Consider the following 14,508-nt stretch of genomic DNA (forward strand, 5'->3'; position numbering starts at 1 on the left):
TACATCACATGATCACACTGACAGACCCACAGGCACATAGACACAGGCAACAGAGCATGCACAATGTCGGCACTAGTACAGTGTATATCCACCTTTCGCAGCAATGCAGGCTGCTATTCTCCCATGGAGACGATCGTAGAGATGCTGGATGTAGTCCTGTGGAACGGCTTGCCATGCCATTTCCACCTGGCGCCTCAGTTGGACCAGCGTTTGTGCTGGACGTGCAGACCGCGTGAGACGACGCTTCATCCAGTCCCAAACATGCTCAATGGGGGACAGATCCGGAGATCTTGCTGGCCAGGGTAGTTGACTTACACCTTCTAGAGCACGTTGGGTGGCACGGGATACATGCGGACGTGCATTGTCCTGTTGGAACAGCAAGTTCCCTTGCCGGTCTAGGAATGGTAGAACGATGGGTTCGATGACGGTTTGGATGTACCGTGCACTATTCAGTGTCCCCTCGACGATCACCAGTGGTGTACGGCCAGTGTAGGAGATCGCTCCCCACACCATGATGCCGGGTGTTGGCCCTGTGTGCCTCGGTCGTATGCAGTCCTGATTGTGGTTCTCACCTGCACGGCGCCAAACACGAATACGACCATCATTGGCACCAAGGCAGAAGCGACTCTCATCGCTGAAGACGACACGTCTCCATTCGTCCCTCCATTCACGCCTGTCGCGACACCACTGGAGGCGGGCTGCACGATGTTGGGGCGTGAGCGGAAGACGGACTAACGGTGTGCGGGACCGCAGCCCAGCTTCATGGAGAAGGTTGCGAATGGTCCTCGCCGATACCCCAGGAGCAACAGTGTCCCTAATTTGCTGGGAAGTGGCGGTGCGGTCCCCTACGGCACTGCGTAGGATCCTACGGTCTTGGCGTGCATCCGTGCGTCGCTGCGGTCCGGTCCCAGGTCGACGGGCACGTGCACCTTCCGCCGACCACTGGCGACAACACCGATGTACTGTGGAGACCTCACGCCCCACGTGTTGAGCAATTCGGCGGTACGTCCACCCGGCCTCCCGCATGCCCACTATACGCCCTCGCTCAAAGTCCGTCAACTGCACATACGGTTCACGTCCACGCTGTCGCGGCATGCTACCAGTGTTAAAGACTGCGATGGAGCTCCGTATGCCACGGCAAACTGGCTGACACTGACGGCGGCGGTGCACAAATGCTGCGCAGGCTAGCGCCATTCGACGGCCAACACCGCGGTTCCTGGTGTGTCCGCTGTGCCGTGCGTGTGATCATTGCTTGTACAGCCCTCTCGCAGTGTCCGGAGCAAGTATGGTGGGTCTGACACTCCGGTGTCAATGTGTTCTTTTTTCCATTTCCAGGAGTGTATCTTCCGAGTAGGCTTCCGTCCGTTGCCGATCGTCATTGGCGGATTGTACTCGGCCGGCAGCTGGCCTATATCTTCATCCTCAGCACCTCCCGTCTTGTTCCGACGACACAGCATGACTCTGTTCGCATGACATTTTGCAAGAATATCCACATACAACTCTGAATGCACCTGCCAAATTTATGCCATTTCAGCACTCATAGTTCAGAGGGATGGGAGTTCGATTATGTAAACAGCAGAGTATGGAAGGTTTATTGGTCTCTTTAGAATCTAGGACAATGAACCCATCGTTACATAAAATGTCTTACACTGTGGCCACGTCAAATGAGGCATTGGAAGTTTGTGTTTTCCGTGTACTGTATAATCCTTCAATGTAACATATCTTTGGTAATAGGAGTCTTTGTACTGCTGGAAGCCCTTGCTGATGTTGGTGCTGACGTGGCGACCTCACATGCGCCGACGCTCAAGACGGACAAGTCACCTTGTGTCTCAGTGCGCGACCGACCAACCGATCGATCCAACGGCCAATGACCATTGTCAGAACAAACCCAAGCAGACTGGCGGCCTAACACATACTGGCACTCCGGACGACAGACAAGACACTGACTGCCGCACACTGACCCGCCTGACCAACTGACCGGACTCGCCGATTGAGACTGACAAACTGCCGAGCTCATAGCGCCCCTTAAATGCACTTGAACAGGCAACCTTTCCACTTTCCCACAGAGCTAGACACCAAAGCCGCGATTGCCACAGCGGCGCCACCGACAGAACGGAGGACGACTGCTTCACACTACGCGCTGCGGCGGGCTGTTCAAAACAGCAATTTTTACCACTGCTCACAGACCACACCACATCAGCAAGGGCTTCCAGCAGTACAAAGACTCCTATTACCAAAGATATGTTACATTGAAGGATTATACACGTACACGGAAAACACAAACTTCCAATGCCTCATTTGACGTGGCCACAGTGTAAGACATTTTATGTAACGATGGGTTCATTGTCCTAGATTCTAAAGAGACCAATAAACTTCCATACTCTGCTGTTTACATAATCGAACTCCCATCCTCTGAACTATGAGTGCTGAAATGGCATAATTTGGCAGGTGCATTCAGAGTTGTATGTGGATATTCTTGCAAAATGTCTTGCGAACAGAGTATGCTGTGTCGTCGGAACAAGACGGGAGGTGCTGAGGATGAAGATATAGGCCAGCTGCCGGCCGAGTACAATCCGCCAATGACCGATCGGCAACGGACGGAAGCCTACTCGGAAGATACACTCCTGGAAATGGAAAAAAGAACACATTGACACCGGTGTGTCAGACCCACCATACTTGCTCCGGACACTGCGAGAGGGCTGTACAAGCAATGATCACACGCACGGCACAGCGGACACACCAGGAACCGCGGTGTTGGCCGTCGAATGGCGCTAGCTGCGCAGCATTTGTGCACCGCCGCCGTCAGTGTCAGCCAATTTGCCGTGGCATACGGAGCTCCATCGCAGTCTTTAACACTGGTAGCATGCCGCGACAGCGTGGACGTGAACCGTATGTGCAGTTGACGGACTTTGAGCGAGGGCGTATAGTGGGCATGCGGGAGGCCGGGTGGACGTACCGCCGAATTGCTCAACACGTGGGGCGTGAGGTCTCCACAGTACATCGATGTTGTCGCCAGTGGTCGGCGGAAGGTGCACGTGCCCGTCGACCTGGGACCGGACCGCAGCGACGCACGGATGCACGCCAAGACCGTAGGATCCTACGCAGTGCCGTAGGGGACCGCACCGCCACTTCCCAGCAAATTAGGGACACTGTTGCTCCTGGGGTATCGGCGAGGACCATTCGCAACCGTCTCCATGAAGCTGGGCTACGGTCCCGCACACCGTTAGTCCGTCTTCCGCTCACGCCCCAACATCGTGCAGCCCGCCTCCAGTGGTGTCGCGACAGGCGTGAATGGAGGGACGAATGGAGACGTGTCGTCTTCAGCGATGAGAGTCGCTTCTGCCTTGGTGCCAATGATGGTCGTATGCGTGTTTGGCGCCGTGCAGGTGAGCGCCACAATCAGGACTGCATACGACCGAGGCACACAGGGCCAACACCCGGCATCATGGTGTGGGGAGCGATCTCCTACACTGGCCGTACACCACTGGTGATCGTCGAGGGGACACTGAATAGTGCACGGTACATCCAAACCGTCATCGAACCCATCGTTCTACCATTCCTAGACCGGCAAGGGAACTTGCTGTTCCAACAGGACAATGCACGTCCGCATGTATCCCGTGCCACCCAACGTGCTCTAGAAGGTGTAAGTCAACTACCCTGGCCAGCAAGATCTCCGGATCTGTCCCCCATTGAGCATGTTTGGGACTGGATGAAGCGTCGTCTCACGCGGTCTGCACGTCCAGCACAAACGCTGGTCCAACTGAGGCGCCAGGTGGAAATGGCATGGCAAGCCGTTCCACAGGACTGCATCCAGCATCTGTACGATCGTCTCCATGGGAGAATAGCAGCCTGCATTGCTGCGAAAGGTGGATATACACTGTACTAGTGCCGACATTGTGCATGCTCTGTTGCCTGTGTCTATGTGCCTGTGGTTCTGTCAGTGTGATCATGTGATGTATCTGACCCCAGGAATGTGTCAATAAAGTTTCCCCTTCCTGGGACAATGAATTCACGGTGTTCTTATTTCAATTTCCAGGAGTGTAGAAGAGCAGTTCTCGCCCAATTGGTGATATGTATCCACATACGACACTGAACGCACCTGCCAAATTATGTCATTTTACCACACATAGTTCAGAGGATGGGAGTTCGATTCTGTAAACAGCAGGGTGTGGAAGTTTATTGGTCTCTTTAGAATCTAAGACATTAAACCCATCGTTACATAAAATTTATTGTACTGTGCCCACGTCAAATGAGGCACTGGAAGTTTGTTTTTTCCGGCATCGTCCAGGGCAGACTCAGACAGGGAACGTCGTTTAGTGAACTCTCAGTTGAGTGAACACACAGTTGTTGTAAATAGCTTGCTATGTATTGTGAAGTTTCCCTACGATTATTTGCACTCAGACATTGCGAGCCTTCTTTGTGTTACATTACAAGCAGTGTTGCAGACTTTATTATACAACAAGTCAGAAAGAGAAGTAAACCATTTAACTCGTTTGTGTTACTAGTTTGTTGGAACGTTGTAGAACCTTCTTTCTCCTATTCTGTTACCTGGCCCGTGGCATAGCTGTGTAATTGTGGTAGAGAGAAATTGTGCTAGCGGTGTACTGCACCAAAAGCCATTTCACGAACTCACGAACTCGGCCTACCGTAACAACAGTGGCAACTCGGCCTCCGCAGCAGTAGCGACAAGGCCTTTACAAAACTGGCGAAGAGGGTTTAGAAAACAGTAATTTGGAGAGAATAAAAAAAAATTAAAACTTTATTGCTGGTGCTGCAGTTTTACTGCATGAGCAGCGAAAATGTGGTAAGCGATAAACTTTTTCTCTTCCATCACTTCAGGCTTGGTGTCAGCGAGAGAAAATACCATACAAGTCTGAAGTTATATTTAATGTTTGATCACTCTCATTCTCAAATACTGGATGAATATGATGCGGGTAATTTGCACCCAGTGAAATTTGCGCGCCGTGAATTACACTACCTCGAGACATACACAATGTTCCTAACTGTAATAATTTCATTACTGTGTTACGTTTAACGTAAGACTATAGGTCTTAACAAGTAGATTACGACTTCATTTGAAACTATGAAATTCGGTAAACAACTGTGTGAGATAATGTAAATCGAAATTATCTTGGTACCTTAAAGCGTACATTACGAATTCATTTGAAACTTTTAAATTCGGTAAGTAACTGTGTGAGATACTAGAAATCAAAATTATCTTGGCGCCGAAAGTCGTTGGATAGACAAGTTGCAAACGGAAATGTGCCCGGTTTAGCCACTACATATATAGGCATGTAGCCAACACATACAGCAGTCACAGCTTCTAAATGAGTGAGTGGGACAAATTAAATAATCCTTTCAGTTACTCAGGTATTATATCTGAATTTAGCACCAAAGGCTGCAGCATAGTTAGTGTCTTATTGCTGGTACACTGTTCTACACCTCTTTGGAGTTTGGATTCACTTTGACTATAGATTCTGGCTGTCAGTTAATTTACAAATGCCGGTATATCTGCAGGTACCGAATTAAATAGAATCAGAAACCACAAAAATGTACTGTCAGAGTGAAATAACAAATACGAAATAGCGGAAAACCCGGGTCGGAAAGAAAACAATAACGAAAAGACAGGTAATTACTCACCAAATAAAGGGACTATTGAGCCTGGAATCGGCAAGGGCTATGTAGGTGTGTGTTTTATGTATGGACTCCAATTTCTTCTTGTGTCATGTCATCGGAGAAGTCGTAGAGGCCTCCAATGTGCCCTTCACACCTATCTGCTCCCCTCATTATGTCTTGTAGCGTAATTTCCATTGCACTCTTAACCTGATACTTTTGCTCTTAATTTCAGCCTAGGTTGTTTCAGCTCTTCTTTCTACTGAAACATTCCTTCCGACAACCATTTCGTCCCGAATTTCTCTGCATTTCTCCTGTAGCCATCTCGCCCTACTTCCTTGCTCTTCCTGTTTATTTCATTCGTGACTTATACTGCTGTATTCCTGTCACTTTTTCATTTTTTTACTTTCTTTCGTTAACAGCAGAAGTATCTACTCTGTTTCACAAGATTTGTCCGCAGCTACCTTTCTTCAAGATTTGCCCGCAGTTACCTTTCTTCTACCTACATCTGTCTGTGCAACTTATGAGATTCCCCTTTTTAGTGACGCCCACTCCCCATCACTGGAACAAACGTTGCTGCATGTGGGTCTTCGCAGCAGACGCCATGTTCGTGCACCCATGCTGACTGCTGTTTGTCACCGAAGAAGGCTGAAAATTACACGTCAGTACCATAACTGGTCTAGGGGAGCCGGCACGGTAGCTCACGTGTTCGGTCAGAGGGTTACGTGCTCTCTGTAATAAAAAAACTGAGTCAATCGATCAACAACGAACATAAATGGATGTCTTACGACGTCCTCACCGAGCAGATGCAACGGACAATAGCGAACAAAATGACATTTAAAAAAGAATTAAAAAAAAGGGGTAGCGTCTTTGATTCATAATCAAAACGTCTTCGGTCCCGGGTTCGATCCCCGCCACTGCTCAAATTTTGATAAATAAACAGCATTGGCGGCCGAAGACTTCCGGCATAAGAAGTCAGCCTCATTCTGCCAACGGCCTTGTCAAAGAGGGCGGAGGAGCGGATAGAGGTTCAGGACACTCTCTTGTCCTACGGATGGGAAATTGCAATGATCAACGATATGAGGATACAGAAGGCAATGGAAACCACTGCATTAAGGACACGTAAAGTGGATCCACAGGACACGTGGCCTGTAATTGAACAAGTCTCATGATCTCTCCATTGGCAAAAGATTCCGGAACAGTCCCCCATTCGGATCTCCGGGAGGGAACTGCCAAGGGGGAGGTTACCATGAGAAAAAGATTGAATAATCAACGAAAGGATAACGTTCTACGAGTCGGGGAGTGGAATGTCAGAAGCTTCAACGTGGTAAACCAGAAAATCCGAAAAGGGAAATGCAAAGGCACAATCTAGATATAGTAGGGGTCAGTGAAGTGAAGTGGAAGGAAGACAAGGATTTCTGGTCAGATGAGTATCGGGTAATATCAACAGCAGCAGAAAATGGTATAACAGGTGTAGGATTCGTTATGAATAGGAAGGTAGGGCAGAGGGTGTGTTACTGAGAACAGTTCAGTGACCGGGTTGTTCTAATCAGACTCGACAGCAGACCAACACCGACAACGATAGTTCAGGTATACATGCCGACGTCGCAAGCTGAAGATGAACAGATAGAGAAAGTGTATGAGGATATTGAAAGGGTAATGCAGTATGTAAAGGGGGACGAAAATCTACTAATCATGGGCGACTGGAATGCAGTTGTAGGGGAAGGAGTAGAAGAAAAGGTTACAGGAGAATATGGGCTTGGGACAAGGAATGAAAGAGGAGAAAGACTAATTGAGTTCTGTAACAAGTTTCAGCAAGTAATAGCGAATACCCTGTTCAAGAATCACAGGAGGGGGGGTATACTTGGAAAAGGCCGGGAGATACGGGAAGATTTCAATTAGATTACATCATGGTCAGACAGAGATTCCGAAATTACTGCATTGTAAGGCGTACCCAGGAGCAGATATAGACTCAGATCACGATATAGTAGTGATGAAGAGTAGGCTGAAGTTCAAGACATTAGTCAGGAAGAATCAATACGCAAAGAAGTGGGATACGGAAGTACTAAGGAATGACGAGATACGTTTGAAGTTCTCTAACGCTATAGATACAGCAATAAGGAATAGTGCAGTAGGCAGTACAGTTGAAGAGGAATGGACATCTCTAAAAAGGGCCATCACAGAAGTTGGGAACATAGGTACAAAGAAGATAGCTGCGAAGAAACCATGGGTAACAGAAGAAATACGTCAGTTGATTGATGAAAGGAGGAAGTACAAACATGTTCCGGGAAAATCAGGAATACAGAAATACAAGTCGCTGAGGAATGAAATAAATAGGAAGTGCAAGGAAGCTAAGACAAAATGGCTGCAGGAAAAATGTGAAGACATCGGAAAAGATACGATTGTCGGAAGGACAGACTCAGCATACAGGAAAGTCAAAACAATCTTTGGTGACATTAAAAGCAACGGTGGTAACATTAAGAGTGCAACGGGAATTCGACTCTTAAATGCAGAGGAGAGAGCAGATAGGTGGAAAGAATACATTGAAAGCCTCTATGAGGGTGATGTGATAGAAGAAGAAGCAAGAGTCGATTTAGAAGAGATAGGGGATCCAGTATTAGAATCGGAATATAAAAGAGCTTTGGAGGACTTACAGTCAAATAAGGCAGAAGGGATAGATAACATTCCATCAGAATTTCTAAAATCATTGGGGGAAGTGGCAACAAAACGACTATTCACGTTGGTGTGTAGAATATATGAGTCTGGCGATATAGACTTTCGGAAAAGCATCATCCACACAATTCCGAAGACGCCAAGAGCTGACAAGCGCGAGAATTATCGCACAATCAGCTTAACAGCTCATGCATCGAAGCTGCTTACAAGAATAATATACAGAAGAATGGAAAAGAAAATTGAGAATGCGCTAGGTGAAGAGCAGTTTGGCTTTAAGAAAAGTAAAGGAACGAGAGAGCCAATTCTAACATTACGGCTAATAATGGAAGCAAGGCTAAAGAAACATCAAGACATTTTCATAGGATTTGTCGACCTGGAAAAAGCGTTCGATAATATAAAATGGTGTAAGCTGTTCGAGATTCTGAAAAAAGTAGGGGTAAGCTATAGGGAGAGACGGGTCATATACAGTATGTACAACAACCCAGAGGGAATAATAAGAGTGGACGATCAAGAACGAAGTGCTCGTGTTAAGAAAGGTGTAAGACAAGGCTGTAGCCTTTCGCCCCTACTCTTCAATCTGTACATCGAGGAAGCAATGATGGGAATAAAAGAAAGGTTCAGGAGTGGAATTAAAATACAAGGTGAAAGGATATCAATGATACGATTCGCTGATGACATTGCTATCCTGAGTGAAAGTGAAGAAGAATTAAATGATCTGCTGAACAGAATGAACAGGCTAATGGATACACAGTATGGTTTGAGCGTAAATCGGAGAAAGACGAAGGTAATGAGAAGTAGTAGAAATGAGAACTGCGAGAAACGAAGTCAATGAGGTTAAGGAATTCTGCTACCTAGGCAGTAAAATAACCAATGTCGGACGGAGCAAGGAGGACATCAAAAGCAGAGTCGCTATGGCAAAAAAGGCATTTCTGGCCAAGAGAAGTCTACTAATATCAAATACCGGCCTTAATTTGAGGAAGAAATTTCTGAGGATGTACGTCTGGAATACAGAATTGTATGGTAGTGAAACATGGACTGTGGGAAAACCAGAACAGAAGAGAATCTAAGCATTTGAGATTTGGTGCTATAGACGAATGTTGAAAATTAGGTGGACTGATAAGGTAAGGAATGAGGAGGTTATACGCAGAATCGGAGAGGAAAGGAATATGTGGAAAACACTGCTGAGGGGACAGGATGATAGGACATCTGCTATGACATGAGGGAATGACTTCCATGGTACTAGAGGGAGCTGTAGAAGGCAAAAACTGTAGAGGAAGACAGAGATTGGAACACGTCAAGCAAATAATTGAGTGCGAAGTGCTACGTCTGAACGAAACAACTTGCAACAATTGTCGGGAGGGTCCAGGCTGAAGGATGGAGAGTTACTGTTTAGAAAATGTTTTCGTGGCCTTACCTGGATGATCTTCTTATTCTGGAACGTGTAATGGTTCAATTAAAACGGAGAGCCGACGTTGTTTCAGCTTTCCCTAATACTGAAACATTCCTTGTGACAACTATTTCGTACCCAATTTCTTTGTATTTCTCCTGTAGCCATCTCGATCTACTTCCTTGTTCTTGCGCTTTGTTACAGAAACATTTAGTCATCGCGAAAGCGTTACGGAGATGATAGGTAAACTCCAGTGGAAGATTCGGCAGGAGAGACGCTCAGTAGTTCGGTACGGGCTTTTGTTGAAGTTTCCAGAAAATACCTTCACCGAGGAGTCAAGCATTGCTCCCTCCTATGTATATCTCGCGAAGAGAACATGAGGATAAAAACAGAGATTAGAGCCCACACAGAGGCATACCGACAATCCTTCTTTACACAAACAATATAAGACTGGAATAGAAGGCAGAAACGATAGAGGTACTCAAGGTACCCTCCGCCACACACCGTCAGGTGGCTTGCGGAGTATGGATGTAGATGTAGCTGTAAACTTAATATTCTGCGTTACCGCAGGTCTTGTCATGGGGAAGGCCTCGTCAAAGAGGTCTATCGCATGAGCGTCTATGGAGGTGATTCCAGTTGTGGTTTCCCGTTGCCTTCCACTGATGATGATGAAATGATAATGAGGAAAACGCAACACCCCAGTCCCTGAGTGGAGAAAATCTCCGACACAGCCGGGAATCGAACCTGGGCCCCTTGGCGTGACAGACCGCCTCACTGACCCTCAGCTATCGGGGCGGACTAGTGGTTCAATACGAGCATGCAACTAATCTTGGGGACCATGTCTTGTTTACCTCACCATGATGGCATCTACCAGCAAGAAATTTGTGACACAGCTTGCAGTTTACGTGGGTGGTTCGAAAATCACTGGGATGGAAGTAACGTACTCCCCCGGACACAATATTCCCCACATTCTAACACAATCCAGAATATGTGCGACCACCTAGATCGGTCTGTTGGCACCATGGATTCAGAACTGTGAAACCCAGCCAGCTGGCCACAACGAGAAGAACTTGGTGAGGTGTTAGAGAAAACAGTATATTTCCTTTGTACCAGCGGTATTTTTGTGTCTATACTTCTTCCTCCTAACTGTAGACTCTTTTTCCAGATTTGTCTGTGGAGGAGATATAACAAACCAGGTGTAACGACTGTCTGAGGGGCTTGCTTTCCAATACGGAGATCGGATCTGAAAGTCATTTGAAAGTAATTAGATTTTTACAGGGCATTAGAAGGGAGTACTTTACCTTGGGGCTCCTGGTTCAAGGTGAGTGATGGTGACCCTCATTAAGCATGATGTGGCAGCGTGTAGAAATAACCCTAGTGCGCCAACAAACGCTTCGGATAATGCCTCGGGAGCAGTAGGTCTCGTGGTTTTTCTCGCACTGTACAGTGTAAAAACTGTGTGGACTCTGGCCAGACGCTGTGAAAGTTCCAAGATGGGAGACGAGGAGGAACATTCCAAGTGGTAACACCAGAATGTTTATATTTACGTGAATGATTGACAGTAACCTCTAACTTGAAATATGGATTATTAGAAAAATAATGTATACAGTACGATCTGCATGTGGGTAGAAAAGGGGAGGAAATGAGGAGTTGTGCCAAAGTACGCACCAAGTATCTGGATAATGTCAAAATGAAAGCTACTCCTACTTGGAACTGCTACCGAATGACGGATAACATGACAATGCAACCATAATTAGAAATTTGTGTTGGTAGCTAGCTACAGCTGTGACATATCTATAGAGATAAATTTTGTTTGTCATGACCAGTGTATATTGAATTTATTTTTGATCGATTTTGGTTGTTTAAACCACCATGAATAGGAAGCCTGAACAAACATAAAAAAAAGTTCAGACGTGTGTTAATTCCTAAGGGACCAAACTGCTGAGGGCATCGGTCCCCAGACTTACACACTACTTAAACTAATTTAAACTAACTACGCTAAGAACAGCACATGCACCCATGCCCGAGAGAGAACTCGAACCTCTGGTGGGGGGGGGGGGGGGGCGCAATTCGTGACATGGCACCTCATACCTCACACCCACTCAGCACAGTGAAAAAACATAAGAGAACCACATGTAGCATACACAGATCATAAATCAAAATATAAGATCTACACCTCAGAACGTCAAAACCAATACAGTGCTTACTAAATTACATCATCTGTTTTAATTCAATTTACGGGTAAGTTCCGATCGGTCGCGAAATGGACACTACAATGAAAAACCGATGAAGCTTTGCACAGATGTGTTGGGTAGTGTCTCTAGTATGACCGTAGATCACATCAAGACGCTCTATTCAATTACGAGCGCTCTGTAAGCGAGTAAAGGTGCCTAGAACAACGATGCCTCACGCCAAGTAGGAAGGACCGCTGAGAGGCTTCGCCTTAATGAATACAGCCCACCTAACACAACTGCCACGCATTCTTCGTGGCAATTCTCAGCCGCACTCTGCAGGGGCAGTGAAGGCGCTCCTGCAGCCTTTTTGATGGGAAGTGTTCGATCACCCACAACACAGCCTTAATTAGCTCGTCCTGAGTATCACCTCTGTTCACATGAAACGCTGGATACGAAGACAACACGTGGGCACAGGCTACTTGCTATAGGCCAGCGTAGACAATTATCGGAACGCACAGGGGGCTGCCTTCTATGACGGTGGTGTTGGAAATTTGGTATAGCGCCCCGGCAGATGTCTAATTTAGTGCAGCAACTATGTAGAGATGTATCTGGAAAGTGTAGCTAACTCCTGCATATAAAATGCTTCTGATTTTCACTGTGGTGTCCGTTTAGCGACTGATTGGAACTTACTTTCTGGACAACCCTCTTATCTAGAAGACAAGTGCTATTTTATAAAACATTTTCTATTATTTGCAACCTGGAACCCAATTATTCACATTGTGTCTTGTGATTTTGACTGTTTAAAGCTCTACTCATATATCGTTCCTTCCAGTCATTGAATATTCTTTACATTTGTACGCAGTGAACCACACCATTATGACCACCTGCTTCATAGCTTGTTTGTCCACCTTTTGAACCAAATACATCATTGATTCCTCGTATCATGAGTCCAAAAGCTTGTTGGTAGGTCTGTGGAGCTGCGTGGAATTCGCATAAATAACGGGTCGCTTATTTTCGTACGCGGTGACGGCGCCAGATAGCAACGCAGATGGATTCCATAGGATTTACATCAGATGAATTTTCTCGCGCAGACATCAACATTTGAATTCTCTATAAAGTTCTCAAACCGCTGTAGTACTGATCTGGCTCCAAGACGCGGATAAGTATATTGCTGAAAGATGACATCGGCGTCGGGGAAGATATCAAGCATGAAGGGATGCAGGTGTTCTGAAGCTGTGAGCGTGTCTTCGAATACTACCACAGGTCCCACGCCAGCGCAGGAGAATGTCTTCCTTAGCATAATACTGCTCCCACCAGCCAGCGTTCGTAGCGCACTCCACGTTTTGAGCTGCCGTTGACCCCGATGACGGCGTTTGTGGAGACGGTCACCAACCTAGTGTAGCAAAAATGTGATTCACTCGAAGAGGCGACGCGATTCCACCGATCGACGGTTGAATCCCAATTGTCAAGTGTCCACTGCAGTCGTAATTGACAATGTCGTTGAGTCAAAATGTGAACCCGTAGTGGTAGTCTACTGCAGAGCTCCATGTTCAACAAAATATGATGAATGGGGTGATCCGCAACACTTGTTCGTGCACCAGCATTGTGCTATTTTGGCAGAAATGCCACACGATCACCGTCCATCTTACTTTACAGAGTAGACAATCCTCCGAACCCGACGTTCTGTGAAGAGTCCAACCATTTAGCGCCTAGTGGTAGTTTCACTGTCCTTCTACCTCTTTCCGTAGTGCGCGAATCTTCGACCAACTACGCCGTTTTCGGTACATTAGTTCACAAGTTCTGCTTAATAATAATCTTCCCTTTGTCAAAATCCCTTATTTCAATGTATTTCCCCATTTGCAGCCCATATCTTTGCTAGGGAGATCCCCCGTTCGTGTCGGCTATGCTTACGTAACTTTGTTACCGCGTCACATGCCCGCAACCCCACCAGGTGCCATGCAACATTGCGGTGGTCAGTGGTCATAATGTTTCGGCTTATCATTGTTACGTGTAATACCCATAGTTCACCTCATTTGTAAGTGAAATGTTGCATCAGCTTTAACGTGAGACCTAGGTTTTCATACAGTATATCAATAGTATGGATCAGTAATGGAGTTAGATGTGGCGTGATATGTGTAAGTCCTCCCCTATTTTAGGTTTTAATTATTGACCAGTTTGTATTTCTGTTTGTACTCAATTTTGTTGTTATCAACCTATAGGTATAATATTTTTGTATAATTCACACAATGATGTAAGAATGATATTCCTGCATGCTTTATCACCTACATATTTGTATTTTTATCATTAATGTAAGGTAAATATTGTAGTTTTAATTTGTAGTCAGTTACACACAGTATATATTACAGCTGTACCCAAGGTCTAGGGTTTACATTATTGGTAGCAGGGAGTCATAGTTTCATGTCAGTTGTAGGCCGAGGTCATAGTTGCATGTCAGTTGCAGCCGGAGTTCTACGTTGTGCTACATATATACGAGAGTGTATGAGTTGTTATGTGCAAAGAAGTTATAAAATTTTATTGTAATCAAATAGGAGACTTACAAGAACATTATTTTTGGACATAGTCTCCTTGCGTTTCAACGCATTTGGTCCATCGTTGTACAAGCTTCCTGATGCTGTCATAAAAGAAGGTCCTCAGTTCAGC

Source organism: Schistocerca piceifrons, chromosome 9 (assembly GCF_021461385.2).
Source record: "Schistocerca piceifrons isolate TAMUIC-IGC-003096 chromosome 9, iqSchPice1.1, whole genome shotgun sequence".
In the NCBI taxonomy this organism is placed as follows: domain Eukaryota; kingdom Metazoa; phylum Arthropoda; class Insecta; order Orthoptera; family Acrididae; genus Schistocerca; species Schistocerca piceifrons.